We start from the raw sequence: 13,908 nt of genomic DNA, 5'->3' as shown, positions 1-13,908 counted from the left end.
GTAGCGGTCCTTCTACTGTGGTCACAGTCTCTGGTGGCTTTACCAGCCTTCAAGGAAAGAACACATCACATTACCTAGGCAGAGATGAGGAACTATCACTGGAACACGGCGTGCAACCAACACAACTCGGTGATTTTTTTTCTTTTTGAGAGAGAGCAACACTGTCCTAGTCCTTTTTATTCTTTGGTTGGCACCAGTCCACAGTAAATGGACACTGCGCGGCATTGATAGTGGGGAGTTGAACTGATGCTGGGAGGGGTTCCTCTCTTGCCACCCCAGCAGAAGTGGCCCCCTCCTTGGTTGTGGCCTGTGGGACAGGTTTGCTCTCCCAGTTGGGACGAATCCTGAAGCGGGGCCCAGTAGAGATGGGGAAGAATCCTCTCATTTGACACGAAGCTCTTGGTTCTTCTGCATCTGCCCAATCCTCGGGGTGGTACTACTCCATTTCAACTATGCGGGAGACTGAAATGGCGTACCAGCCCCGAGGTCCCCACATCTTTAAGAATCTGACCTTGTCTCCTGGCCAGAGACTCCGGGTCCGTCCTAGGGCATAATCCCTCTCCACCGACCTCCTGTTGACAAATATGTCCAGGCGAAGCCAAATCCCTTTAGCTGATAAAAATTTATGACCGTACCTCTGATCATCCGATCCTCCAGGCAGTCCCTTCCCGGGTACTTTCTCCACTCCTGGGCACACTCCTCCATCCGTCTCTTCTCCTGGATGATCTTTTCTTTCCATGCAGCCAGGCGTTGTTGGAAGTTGTATTCTTCCTGTTCTTCTTTGGAGATGATGGGCACAGGAACAGACCTTTCAGCCTGGCCAGGCTGAGCAACAACATCGGCAGGTGGTGGGATAGGTGCCCCCGGTGGAGTAGGTGGTAGGGTAGGTACTGGTTTCCTGGTGTTGATAGGCAAGGGGAACGCATATGACTCCTGTTTCCTCCAGGCCCCCATCCTTTCACCTCCTCTGGCTATCCAGGCTATATCATGTATTTCCCGGATCCATCCCCTCACTCCCCCATACTTGGGATTCACACAGTAGGCCCTAGGGGGTAAGAATGGACCCCGTGGAGGTGGCAGTTTGGTCATCCACTGCTCTCCAGGTAATGATAACAGAGAGTAATCCAACTCCTCTTCCTCCGCTGGCGGCTTTACGACCGGTCCCTGCTTGGTGGTGACCATCATATGGGTATGGAATGAGGCCGGGGGTTCCCTCACCCTTGCGCTGGGTGAGTGGCGGTCCGAGCGGATCATCACTACTGGTATCAGTTGGAGAGCGGGGGCTAGTGACTCACCGGCAGGAACACAGAGCGCCGCCATCTTCCTTCCGGTCCCGCTGTGCACGCTGGTCCCGACCAGAAGTCCCGTCCCTCTCTCGAGAGCGGAGGTCGGGGCGGACGTCACGGCCCCAGTGGTGGCTTCCAGTGCGGTGGGCCGGGTCACGGTCAGGGTACCTGTGGGCAGCAGGTCCTCCGGTGAGTCCGGTACTGGTCGGAATCGTTCTGGAACGAGCAGCGGTCCTTCAGGTGGGTCCGGTGCTGGGCAGGATTACGCGGTGGCCTGCGGCGGGATGACAGCCGGGGCTCCGGACATCGGCTCACGGTCCACAGTTGGTGGTGGGATGGGCACAGGGTCCGACGGCAGACCTCGGGGTCCCAACTCCTGCCTTCGGGCTGCCTCCGGATTCTGATGAGGCGGTGCGGCCGTGCCCTGTCCTGGCTGGGTATTGCCCGGTACCTCGTGGTTGTGGGTGAGGTGATGAAGGGCTGCATCCTCCCCTGCTTCTCTTCTTGCTGCAGACTGCTGGGACATAGCACACCTTCCTAGCTCCGACATACTGGCAGGCACTATGACTCGCACTCTCCTCTCCTTTTCACTCCTGACCAGAATGGAGTTCTTCTGGCCAGAAGAGCTCCAGCTCACTCTTACTCCTCCTCCTCTGGGACAGTACCTCACTGGCCATTGGTCCAACATGCTGGTGGTTGGGGTGTCTTTTCTCTGAGGCCAGCCTTCCCCAGCTTGTTCCACTGCAGGAGGTTTGGCCCTGTTTGGCGCTCTTTTATCATATACTCCTACAAGATGGGATGTCCTTCTTCTTCCCCACTGTGCTTTTAACAAAAACAGACACCATTTTAACTGTACAACATGTTTCAAGTCTTGCATTTTGCAGGTGCCTGTTTCTCTGTATTTTATCTCCTTATTTCTTCCCAGTCATCACTGGCTGTCTTCCCTTTTCACTGGTATACCAGGGTTGAATTGAGGTGCTTTGCTGCTATGTTTTTCCAGACACTTTGCCTCTTCTCCCTCCTATACGCTAATTCCCGCTCAGGAATCCCCGTACGGGCCACCAATGTTACGTGCACACCGCTAGGTTTAGATAGCGGAGAGACAGGTTCATGAATTCTTTCGAATCCTGGGCGAACCGTTACTCAGGGTGACCATATACTGCAGTTTCTCTCAGTCATACAGGGGCATTCACCCTCAGGCACAGACATATAGCTGGATTCACTTGCTGACCAGACACATTTGACACGAGTCCTCATGAACAGTCGCATTTAATGAAGCCGCACGGCCAGTGCAATTTAAGTCCCTTGAGCAACAGGCTCCAGTAACAAATAGTTTCTTCTTAAAAGCACATTAATAAACAGTCTTTCTTACTAGTACAGTACAGCACAGATCAAGTCTCTTTAGTAGCACACTTCTATACTCCCACAACAGCAATGCTCCCACCAGCAGTCCACGGTCCACAGTGTCACAGGCTTTACCTTCTAGTGTTGTGAGGTACGATGGGGCGATTAGAATGGAAGGATGAGTCCAGTCCTCAGATGTGGTGTTCATTCCTTGCTTTTGCTAAACAACAGTTAACTCCTTTCTCCACTACTTTCTACTATAGATACCACTAGCAACTAAATGGCAGTCACAGTGGGAGAGTCCCAGTATCCTCATCAGCCTGATGAAGAGGTCTGCATCCTTAAGGATATGTGCCCACGATGCCCAGCTCGCGGTACACTACACCGAAGGACCTGCCGTCACATGACTATGATGTCAGCGCAGGTCCTTCAGTCCACCGCGATCTGCCGGCAAGTGAAGACGATCGCAGCGGGGGCCATCAGAAGGTAAGTATAATATATATTTTATTCTTTCTTTTACAGGTTCTATGGTACCTGGGTCTGGAGGAGAGTCTCCTGTCCTCCAGACCCTGGTACCATCCGCACACTGAAACGTTTGGACTCCGCATCTACAGATGTAGTGATGCGGATTCCATGCGTTCCAATGAAAGTCAGTGGCGGCAAAAACGCTGTGCTTCCGCAAAATATTTGGTAGTGCTGCGTTTTTTCCCACAATGATAACCCGCAGCGGAAATTTCCGCAGCATGTGCAAAGCACATGCGGATTACCATTGGGGAACATAGCAGGCTTTCTACCATGCATTTTTGCAGCGTTTTTGCCGCTGCGGAAACGCTTAAAAAACGCATCGTGGGCACACAGCCTTAAGCTGGCTCACCAGCTCAGAACTGACACTACCCAGTCTCACTGGGGCAGGCCTGACCACTCACCTTAGCTGCACCCTGTTAACCACCCTAGTTGCTGGATGCTTAACAACATCTTATGTAACATCTACCCATCACAAGTTTACCAGTAATTCAATTTGCGTTGAATACATTTGCCGCAAATCACATTTTCTGGCCGAATTCAAGTGAATTTGTCTCATTGAATTTTAGCAGTTTGACGCATCTCTAGTAGAGAGATAAATAGACACTCAGACATGAAGTACAGACAGATAGATGATAATAGATAGATGGATAGATGGATATTTTCTTTGTTTTTGCAACTACCTTTTAATAGTTTCCTACAACTCTACTGTAGTTCTAATACAGTATAATATCCTCAAAGCCCCCAATACTCAGTATAATGCTCTCTACACCAGGATGTCCGCATAGCTCCCATATCTATATATATAATCGTCTTATCCCGTCTGTCTGTCTGTCTGTCTGTCCAGGAAATCCCGCGTCGCTCATTGGTCCGGCAGCGGCCAATCAGCGCCGGGGGATTTCTAAAAAAAGATGGCGGCCGTTAGCGGCTCATCTGCGGGACAGAGCTGAGCGGCGATGCAGCCGGGAGATGAGCACCGCGAGGCGCTCATCTCCCGGCCGGCAACAGCAGAAGGAACCCGACCGCCGGACCCATCTGCGGGACGGAGATGCAGCCGGGAGATGAGCGGCGCGGCCGCTATCAGCGGAAGGACCGCCGGCGCCGCTGACCTCCATGCGGAAGGGAGGACCGGGGAGCGACGCTGCGGGTCGGGATACTTCTGCTGCGAGCGCCCGCGATGTCCCGGGTTCTCGCAGCGTAAGTAGCCGCACAGGCAGCGCCGCTCCCCGGTCCTCACCAAGACGATTCGATGATTGGTCGCGGTCTTCGGAAACTTAAACATCGCAAAACTTAAACACCGCTGTGCTGATTGGTCGCCGACGCTGGCCGCGACCAATCACCGATTTGGGCGCCAAATTTAAATATCGGCCGCGACCAATCACCACAGCGGTGTTTAAATGTGGAGCCAAGATCGGTGATTGGTCGCGGCCGATATTTAAATTTTGGCGCCCAAATCGGTGATTGGTCGCGGTCAGCGTCCGCGACGAATCAGCACAATAGTGTTTAACTTTGGCGCCAAGATCAGTCATTGGTCGCGGGCCAAGACAGCGACCAATCACCGATTTGTGCGGCAATTTTAAATAGCGTCCGCGACCAATTGGATGTCAGCAACCGCCGGCCGCGACCAATCTGCGCTTTTTGTGCCAAATTTAAACACCGCTCTGCTGATTGGTCGCAGCCGGCGACCAATCAGCGATTTTGGCGCCAAATTTAAACCTCGCTCTGCATCGCTCTGCTGATTGGTCGCGGTCGCCGGCCGCTAACAATCAGCGCTATTGTCGCCAAATTTAAACACCTCTTTGCTGATTGGTCGCGGTCGCAACTAATCAGCTATTTTGGTGCCAAATTTAAACACCGCACTGCTGATTGGTCGCGGCCGCCATCCGCGACCAATCAGCGAGATTGGCGCCAAATTTAAACAACGCTCTGCTGATTGGTCGCAGTTGCTGGCCTCGACCAATCAGCGATTTTGGCGCCAAATTTAAACAACACTCTGCTGTTTGGTCGCGGCCGGCGACCAATCAGCGATTTTGGCGCCAAATTTAAACCCCGCTCTGCATCGCTCTGCTGATTGGTCAAATTTAAACAACATTCTGCTGTTCGATCGCGGCCGGCGACCAATCAGCAGTATTGGCGCCAAATTTAAACACCGCTCTGCTGATTGGTCGCGACTAATCAGCGATTTTGGTGCCAAATTTAAACACGCTCTCCAGTCCTCACTAACATGGTTCGCTGATTGGTCGCGGCCGCCGCCCGCAACCAATCATCGATATTGCAGCCAAATTTAAACACCGCTTTGCTGATTGGTCGCGGTTGCCGAACGCGACCAATCAGCGATTTTGGCCCCAAATTTAAACACAGCTCTGCTGATTGCGCCCGGTCGGCCGCATACTTATTCTAGAATACCCGATGCATTAGAATCGGGCCACCATCTAGTATACACTATAATGGCCCACATCTCCTGTGTACACAGTATAATACTCCTCACACTGTATGATAGCCAACTATACTAGTACTAACATTGTGTACTGCCCACAAAGCCCCCAATTCTAGCCGCAGAAGGCTTATTACGATCTGACTTTACAGGACGCAAAGGAATACGCCAAATTAAAAACCAAAATATTGGCACGCTCAGGAGTGACTATGTCTGTCAGAGCACAAAGGGTCCACCACTGGGCGTATGCTGGCGACAGATCTCCACGCTCATAGATGTTCGACTTGTTACATCTTGTACAAAAATGGCTGCAGCCAGTGTCTTCCTCTCCTGCCCAGATGGTTGAGCGTGTGGTGATGGACAGGTTCATCAATTCCCTAACCAGGCCGATGCAGACCTGGTTTGCCCAAGGTGACCCCCGGATGCAGACAATCTCGTAGGTCTGGTAGAAAGATACCAAGTGGTCGAAAAATCCCTGGGGAAACCCGACATAGCCACCTACCCTTACTGGAGTGCCCAAAAGGGGATAGGTTCACCATGGAAGGGATTCAGAGCTACAACTGATGGCATTCCATTTCCACTGAAGAGACTGCAAGGTCTGTTGTGAAGGATGTGATTTGTTGGCGATGTCGCAGTCCGGGACACGTAGCCGCCCAGTGTCATACATCTGCTGAGCCTAGGCAGATGATGTTCATACTATGCTTACCCAACATGCAGTGTGGACTGTCGACACGGCGAGGGGCTGCAGGGGTGTGCCATGTCCGTTAATGGAGTGATGGGCTGTTGGACTCCAGGAGTCTGGTGACCTTGATCAGGGATAGTGTTCTGGTTCTCATTTCCACTGTCGAAAGTAAGTTCCTGGCCAAGTGGCAGCGCCCATATGAGGTGGTGGAGAAACTCAGTTAAGTGAACTCCGAGTCCACCAGCATGGCTGAAGAAAGCCGCACCAAGTATACCATGTGAACTTGCTCAAGCTGTGGCGGAACCGGGAGCCTGTGGAAACTCCTTGCCTGGGAGCCACTCCCGAAGGCAAGGTGGAAGAGGTCACTATTTCAGAGACTCTATTGCCAGCCCAGAATCAAGAGTGTCGAGAACTACTATAGTGGAATCGGGAGCTGTTCTCAGAGTTGACGGAGCATACTCAGGTGGTAGAGCATGACGAGTTAACAGAACCACATGTAAGAGTGAATCTGAAGCCGTATCAGGTTCCGGAAGCACGCCGGGAAATGATCTCGGCCGAGGTTAGACCTCGATGTGATAGAGGAGTCAAAGAGTGGGTGGTCGAGCCCAATCGTCCTCGTACCAAAACCCAACGGAGAGTGGAGGTTTTGTAATGACTAGCGCCGGCTGAATGAGGTGTCCAAGTGTGATGCGTACCCGATGCCCCGCGTTGACGAACTCATCGAAAGGCTTGGACCGGCGAGATACATCACCACTCTCGACCTGACGAAGGGCTATCGGCAGATCCCCATGTCCCAGGTGGCCAAGGAGAAGACGGTTTTCTCTACACCCAGATGGGTGCTTTCAATACACTTGGATGCCATTTGGGCTACAGGGGGCCTCAGCCACCTTCCAGAGGGCTATGGATCGGATCATAGCCCCACAAAAGAAGTATGCCGCAGCCTACCTTGACGACATTGTAGTTTTTAGCCCAGACTTTAGAACTAAACTACAGCCCATTCTGGATGCTCTAAGGAAGGCGGGATTTGCAATAAATCTGAAGAAATGCACCTTTGGAAAAGAGGAGGCCAAGTACTTGGGCTATGTCGTCGGGAGAGGCGAAATAAAGCCGCAAGTTAATAAAGTGGAGGCAATCCAGACCTGCCCGCAACTGCTCTCCAAGAAGCAAGTGAGAGCATTCCTGGGAATGGTGGGATATTACCGGCAGTTTAACCCAAATTTTGCCATGATGGCTGCACCACTGACGGATCTCCTAAAAGACACCAGGTCAACCATGGGGAAGTGGACGGAGAAAACAGAGACCACATTCCAACTATTGAAGTCAGCACTGTGTAAACAACCGGTCCTGGTCGCACCAGACTTTAACCCCTTTACGACAAAGGGCGTATTAGTACGTATCTGTGCCCTGGGCCTTATGGACCAGATACGTATTAATACGCCCTATCTTTAATGCGGCACCGCGACCGAAGTCGCGGTGATGGCATTAAAATTCCGATGCCATCTTACCTTAGGGTAGATGGCGCCAGCATCTTAGGGGTGTCGCCGCCCCTTCACACCCACGATCGCTGTGATTGGCTGTTCAATTCTGAACAGCCAATCACAGCATTTCTCACTGTTTCCGGCAATCAGATTGCCGGAAACAGTGATGTGCAGCCTAGGATCGGTGCTCCTAAGAGCACTGATCTTAGGCTGTTGCCTAGTAACCCTGCCTGTCACCTCCCCATGACCCCCTGTGATGTCAAATAAGCCCCAGCCAGGTCTGATTGGAGCGATCGATGATGACATCGATCGCTCCAATCAGAGTACCTGAACACAGGTGACAGGGCGGTCACAGGGCGATGACCGGCTTGTGACCTGCCTGTCACCTCTTTGTGACCCCTTGTGATGCTGCCCAGGCCCCTGCCATCTCTGATTGGTGCGATCGATGTCATCATCGATCGCACCAATCAGAGTACCTGACCGGGAGGTGACCGGGTGGTGACCAGCCGGTGACCTGCCTGTCACCACCCTGTCACCCCCCTGTGACCGCCCTGCAGATCCTCACACTTGGTGAGGATTTCTACAGAGCGGTCACGTCTGATCTGCGCTGTGCTGGGCCTTGTAGTGCCACAGGATCTTCTGTTACACTACAAGACCTTTCTCCTACCTGCTCCAGTCACTGCTGCTGCTCCGGCATCCTGCTGCGGTCTCCAGGGTCCTGGATCTCCTGCTCCGGCATCCTGCTGCTGTCTCCAGGTTGCTGGGTCTCCAGCTTCGGCGTCCTGCTGCTGTCTCCAGGGTCCTGGGTCTCCAGCTCCTTATCCAGCTGCTGCGGATCCTGCTCCAGAGCCTCTTCCAGAACCTGCAGCTGATCCTGCTGAAAGAAGAACAGAGAAGACTTTGGTAAGTCCATCTCTGTTCTCCCCTCATTCACCCCTCTCCCCCCCTCCCCCCCCCCTCCTTTTACCCCCAATCCTCCTCCCCCCCAGTTTTTTTTTTTACGTGCGTCCTGCAGCGGCCGAGCGCTGAGCAGTGTCTATGTCACTGATCAACGTCCGTGCTCGCTGCTTTTCAGGACTTTTTCTTGCCCCTGTCAATTCTCCCGCCCCACCTTTGCACCACATCCGCGCACACACCCATCAGCTGCCGAGAGTTGATAGGTGACATAGTTCACCGATCCGCACTCGTGCTCGCTGTTTGCACCACCTACGGTAGTTCCTTTTTTTCTCTTTTTTTTTTCAGAAAAAAAAAATTCACACCAAGCACACTGACACACACACACTCTAAATAAAGTACTGACACACACGCACCACATACACGAGAAAAAAAAATGTCCGGCTCATCCCAAACTTGCTATTCAGCGGAGGAGGCATACGCTATTGTTGCCTCCGACACTGAGACTGACAGCGAGGGCGAGGATCCCACATTTCTTTACTTTTCCGACGCCTCATCGTCCTCCTCTTCCTCCTCTTCTTCCTCCTCTTCCTCCTCAGGTGCTGCTGGACCGCCCCGCAGTCGTCGCAGGAGAGAAGATGTTCCAGCGCCCCCCACTACTGACCCCATATGGACCTCGCCCCCCGAAAATGTTGAGCCACTGATTCCTGATTTCGTGGCGGAATCAGGAATCAAGTTTGACACCACCGGCCTCACAGAAATAGACTTTTTCAAAGTCTTTTTCTCTGAGGATTTTATAAACCTCATGGTGGGCCAAACTAATTTGTATGCTCATCAATTTTTGGAACAAAACCCCTCTTCATCATTTTCTAACTGGTCTCCTGTAGACGCAGAAGAAATGATGAAGTTTTGGGGCCTGGTCCTTCATATGGGGATCCTGAAAAAAACAGAGGTTCGGCAATACTGGAGTGTTGACGTTTTGTATAACACTCCAGTGTTCCGAATGGTCATGACCCAGACACGTTTTGAGGCCATCCGCAAGTTCTTGCATTACCAAGATAATGCAATGTGTCCTGCATGCGATGACCCAAACTTTGATCGTGTTTTCAAAGTTCGGCCGGTCATCGAGCACTTCAACAAGTTTGGTGAAGTGCACGTGCCCCAAAGGGACATCTGCGTGGATGAGTCCTTAATTTCTTTTAAGGGGCGGCTTGGATTCCGGCAGTACCTGCCCAGTAAAAGGTCCAGGTACGGGATCAAGCTGTATAAACTTTGGGGGAGTACCTCAGGGTACACTCACAAGTTTAGAGTTTATGAAGGGAAGGACTCCTGGATTGAACCCCCTGAATGCCCCCCTGTTCTGGGAGTGAGTGGGAAAATTGTGTGGGACTTGGTGCACCCACTGCTGGATAAAGGTTATCACCTGTACGTGGATAACTTTTATACAAGTAACCCGCTCTTCAAGTCCCTCTCTGCGCGACATACCGCAGCTTACGGTACTGTCCGCAAAAATCAGAAAGGCCTCCCAAAGGCGCTAAGTGGGCAGCTGCTCAGAAGGGGTGAGAGCAGAGCCCAATGTAGCGACCACCTGTTGGTGGTCAAGTACAAGGACAAGAGGGATGTCCTTCTCTTGACCACCATACATGGTGATGGCAGCACCCTCAGCACTGTAAGAGGCTCCACTACACAGGTCGCCAAACCAGACTGTGTAGTGGGGTACAACAAGTACATGGGGGGAGTTGATCTCTCCGATCAAGTCCTCCAGCCGTACAGTGCTTTGAGAAAGGCCAAGGTATGGTATAAGAAGCCGGCCGTGCACATTGTTCAGATGGCAATGCACAACGCTTTCCTTCTGTCAAAATGTGCAGGCCAGACTTCTACGTCGTACCTTCACTTCCAGGAGACAGTTATCAAGGCCCTGATATTTGGCAGTGGTGGTGGAGCGGGCCCCTCTACTTCTGGAACTGAAGGACCTAGAATTGTACCTGGCCAGCATTTCCTGGGGCAGATCCCTCACAGCGGAAAAAAAGGTAAGTCACAAAAGAAGTGCCGAGTGTGTTACCGAAGGGGAATACGCAAGGACACCATTTACCAATGTGACACCTGCCCCGACAAACCTGGCCTCTGCATGAAAGACTGCTTCAAAAGGTACCATACTTCCATGGACTATTGAATTAATTTCTGATGTATGACAACCTGACAAACACTACACAGCTGACGTAATGTTCGTCAGGTTGTCATACTTCAGTTGTGTAGTGTTTGTCAGGTTGTCCTACACAACTGGCGTATAACACTACATTATAAAATTGACAAATCAGGTATCTTCCAAAAAGGGGGCACTTGTTGGGCATTTCCACTGTTTAGGCACATCAGGGGCTCTGAGAACGTGACATGACGCCCGCAGACCATTCCATCAAAGTCTGCATTCCAAAGCGTCACTCCTTCCCTTCCGAGCCCTGACATGCGCCCAAACAGTAGTTTTCTCCAATACATGGGGTATCAGCGTACTCAGAAGAAATTGCACAACAACTTTTGGGATCCAATCTCTCCTAGTACCCTTGTGAAAATAAAAATATTGCGGCTAAAAGAGCATTTTTATGGAAAAAAATATATTTTTTTTCACGGCTCTACGTCATAAACCTTTGCCAAACACTTGGGGGTTCAAAGTGCTCACCACACATCTAGATAAGTTCCCTGAGGGGTCTAGTTTCCAAAATGGGGTCACTTGTGGGGGACATCCAATGTTTAGGCACACAGGGGCTCTCCAAACGCGACATGGTGTCCGCTAACAAGTTGAAACCATGTCGCGTTTGGAGAGCCCCTGTGTGCCTAAACATTGGAGCTCCCCCACAAGTGACCCAATTTTGGAAACTAGACCCCCAAGGCACCTATCTAGATGCATATTGAGCACTTGGAACCCCCAGGTGCTTCACAAATTAATCCGTAAAAATAAAAAAGTGTTTTTTTTTCTACTTTTTCATTTTTACGAATCAATTTGTGAAGCACCTGGGTGTTCCAAGTGCTCACTATGCATCTAGATAGGTGCCTTGTGGGGTCTAGTTTCCAAAATGGGTTCACTTATGGGGGAGCCCCAATGTTTAGGCACACAGGGGCTCTCCAAACGCGACATGGCGTCCACTAATTATTCAAGCAAATATTCCAATCAAAAAGTCAAATGGCGCTCCTTCCCTTCCAAGCCCTGCCGTGCGCCCAAACAGTGTTTTTTCCCCACATATGGGGTATCTGCATGCCCAGGGGAAATTGCACAACAAATTTTGGGGTCCATTTTTTCTTGTTACCCCTGCAAAAATAAAAAAAATTGGGTCTAAACTAACATTTTTGTGAAAAAAGTTAAATGTTCATTTTTTTCTTCCACATTCCAAAAATTCCTGTGAAGCACTTGAAGGGTTAATAAAGTTCTTGAATGTGGTATTGAGCACCTTGAGGGGTGCAGTTTTTAGAATGGTGTCACTTTTGGGTATTTTCTGTCATAAAGACCTCTCAAAGTGACTGCAAATGTGATGTGGTCCCTAAAAAAATGGTTTTGTAAATTTTCTTGGAAAAATGAGAAATCACTGGTCAACTTTTAACCCTTATAGCTCCCTAACAAAAAAAAAATTTGGTTCCAAAATTGTGCTGATGTAAAGTAGACATGTGGGAAATGTTACTTATTAACTATTTTGTGTGACACATCTCTCTGATTTAAGGGCATAAAAATTAAAATTTTGAAAATTGCAAAATTTTCAAAATTTTCGCCAAATTTCCATTTTTTTCACAAATAAACGCAAGTGATATCGAATAAATTTTACCACAATCATGAAGTACAATATGTCATGAAAAAAGAGTCTCAGAATCAGGGGGATCCATTTAAGTTTTCCAGAGTAATTACCTCATAAAGTGACAGTGGTCAGAATTGTAAAAAATGGCCTGGTCATTAACGTGCAAATCACCCTCGGGGGTAAAGGGGTTAAGAAAGAGTTTGTGGTCCAGACAGACGCTTCAGAGCTTGGTCTAGGAGCTGTACTCTCTCAAGAGATAAATGGATAAATGGGGAAGAACATCCCATTCTCTATCTGAGCCGGAAGCTGTCCTCCTGCGAGAAAAACTACGCAATAGTAGAAAAGGAGTGTTTAGCCATAAAGTGGGCCGTAGATACATTAAGATACTACCTACTAGGCCGGAAGTTTAAGTTGGTGTCAGACCATGCCCCGTTGAGATGGTTGAGGGAAAAGAGGGGTAACAATGCCAGGGTAACTAGATGGTTCCTAGCTCTTCAGGACTTCAACTTTCACGTAGAGCATAGGCCTGGGAAGTTACATGGGAACGCTGATGCCCTTTCCCGTTTTAGGTCAATTAGGATTACCATAATTTTTAATATTTGCCAAATGCCAGAATAAGGAGAGAGAGAATGTATTAAGGCATTTAAAAAAACGGGAAAGGTTTATTCTGATTTCATGTCAGATATTGAGAGAAACATGCATATGTGTCTTTTTATATAGTGTATGTAAACTTCTGGTTTCAACTGTACATCTTGGGCCTCTTCCTTGTATAATGTGCTCTATTCTGCGCCCTTTCCTGGTATAATGTTCCCCATCCTGAACACCTTCCTGGTATAATGCACTACATCATGAGCACCTCCTGGTATAATGCACTCCATCCTGGGCATCTTCCTGGAATAATGTACCCAATTCTCAGCACATTCCTGGTATAATGTACCCCATTCTGAGCACATTCCTGGTATAATGTACCCCATTCTGAGCACATTCCTGGTATAATGTCCCCCATCATGAACACATTCCTGGTATAATGTCCCCCATCCTGAGCCCTTTCCTGGTATAATGTTCCCCATCCTGGGACCCTTCCTGGTATAATGCACTCCATCCTGGGACCCTTCCTGGTATAAGCACCCATCAGCCCACGGGTGCTTTTAATTAGTGTTGGTTTCTACCTGCCCACTTAAATTTGTAGGTTTCTCTCCTAAGAGAGGCATGTTTGCCCATTTATATTGTAGGCTTATAGCCCAAGAGAGGCATGTTTAAGAGGTTAGTTAACCATCATGCGGAGGCTACCTTGTCGTGGTTGATGGGCATACATGAATTGGCCAATTTGTGCGCTAAGAGCCTTCATTTTTTGTAAGTACATTTTATTTAGCAATAATGCAGTTTAGCTCTTATGTTCTCAGTGTCTGCATATGTATTGTCCCTTGCAGTGTGTTGCTGTGCTTTCTTATTGTACCCTTCCTGGTATAATGTCCCCCATCCTGTGCCC

The sequence above is a fragment of the Phyllobates terribilis genome, unplaced genomic scaffold (genome assembly GCF_046119375.1).
Source record: "Phyllobates terribilis strain yellow unplaced genomic scaffold, ASM4611937v1 Scaffold_420__1_contigs__length_1611072, whole genome shotgun sequence".
NCBI lineage: Eukaryota > Metazoa > Chordata > Amphibia > Anura > Dendrobatidae > Phyllobates > Phyllobates terribilis.
This window is presented reverse-complemented; position numbering follows the sequence as displayed.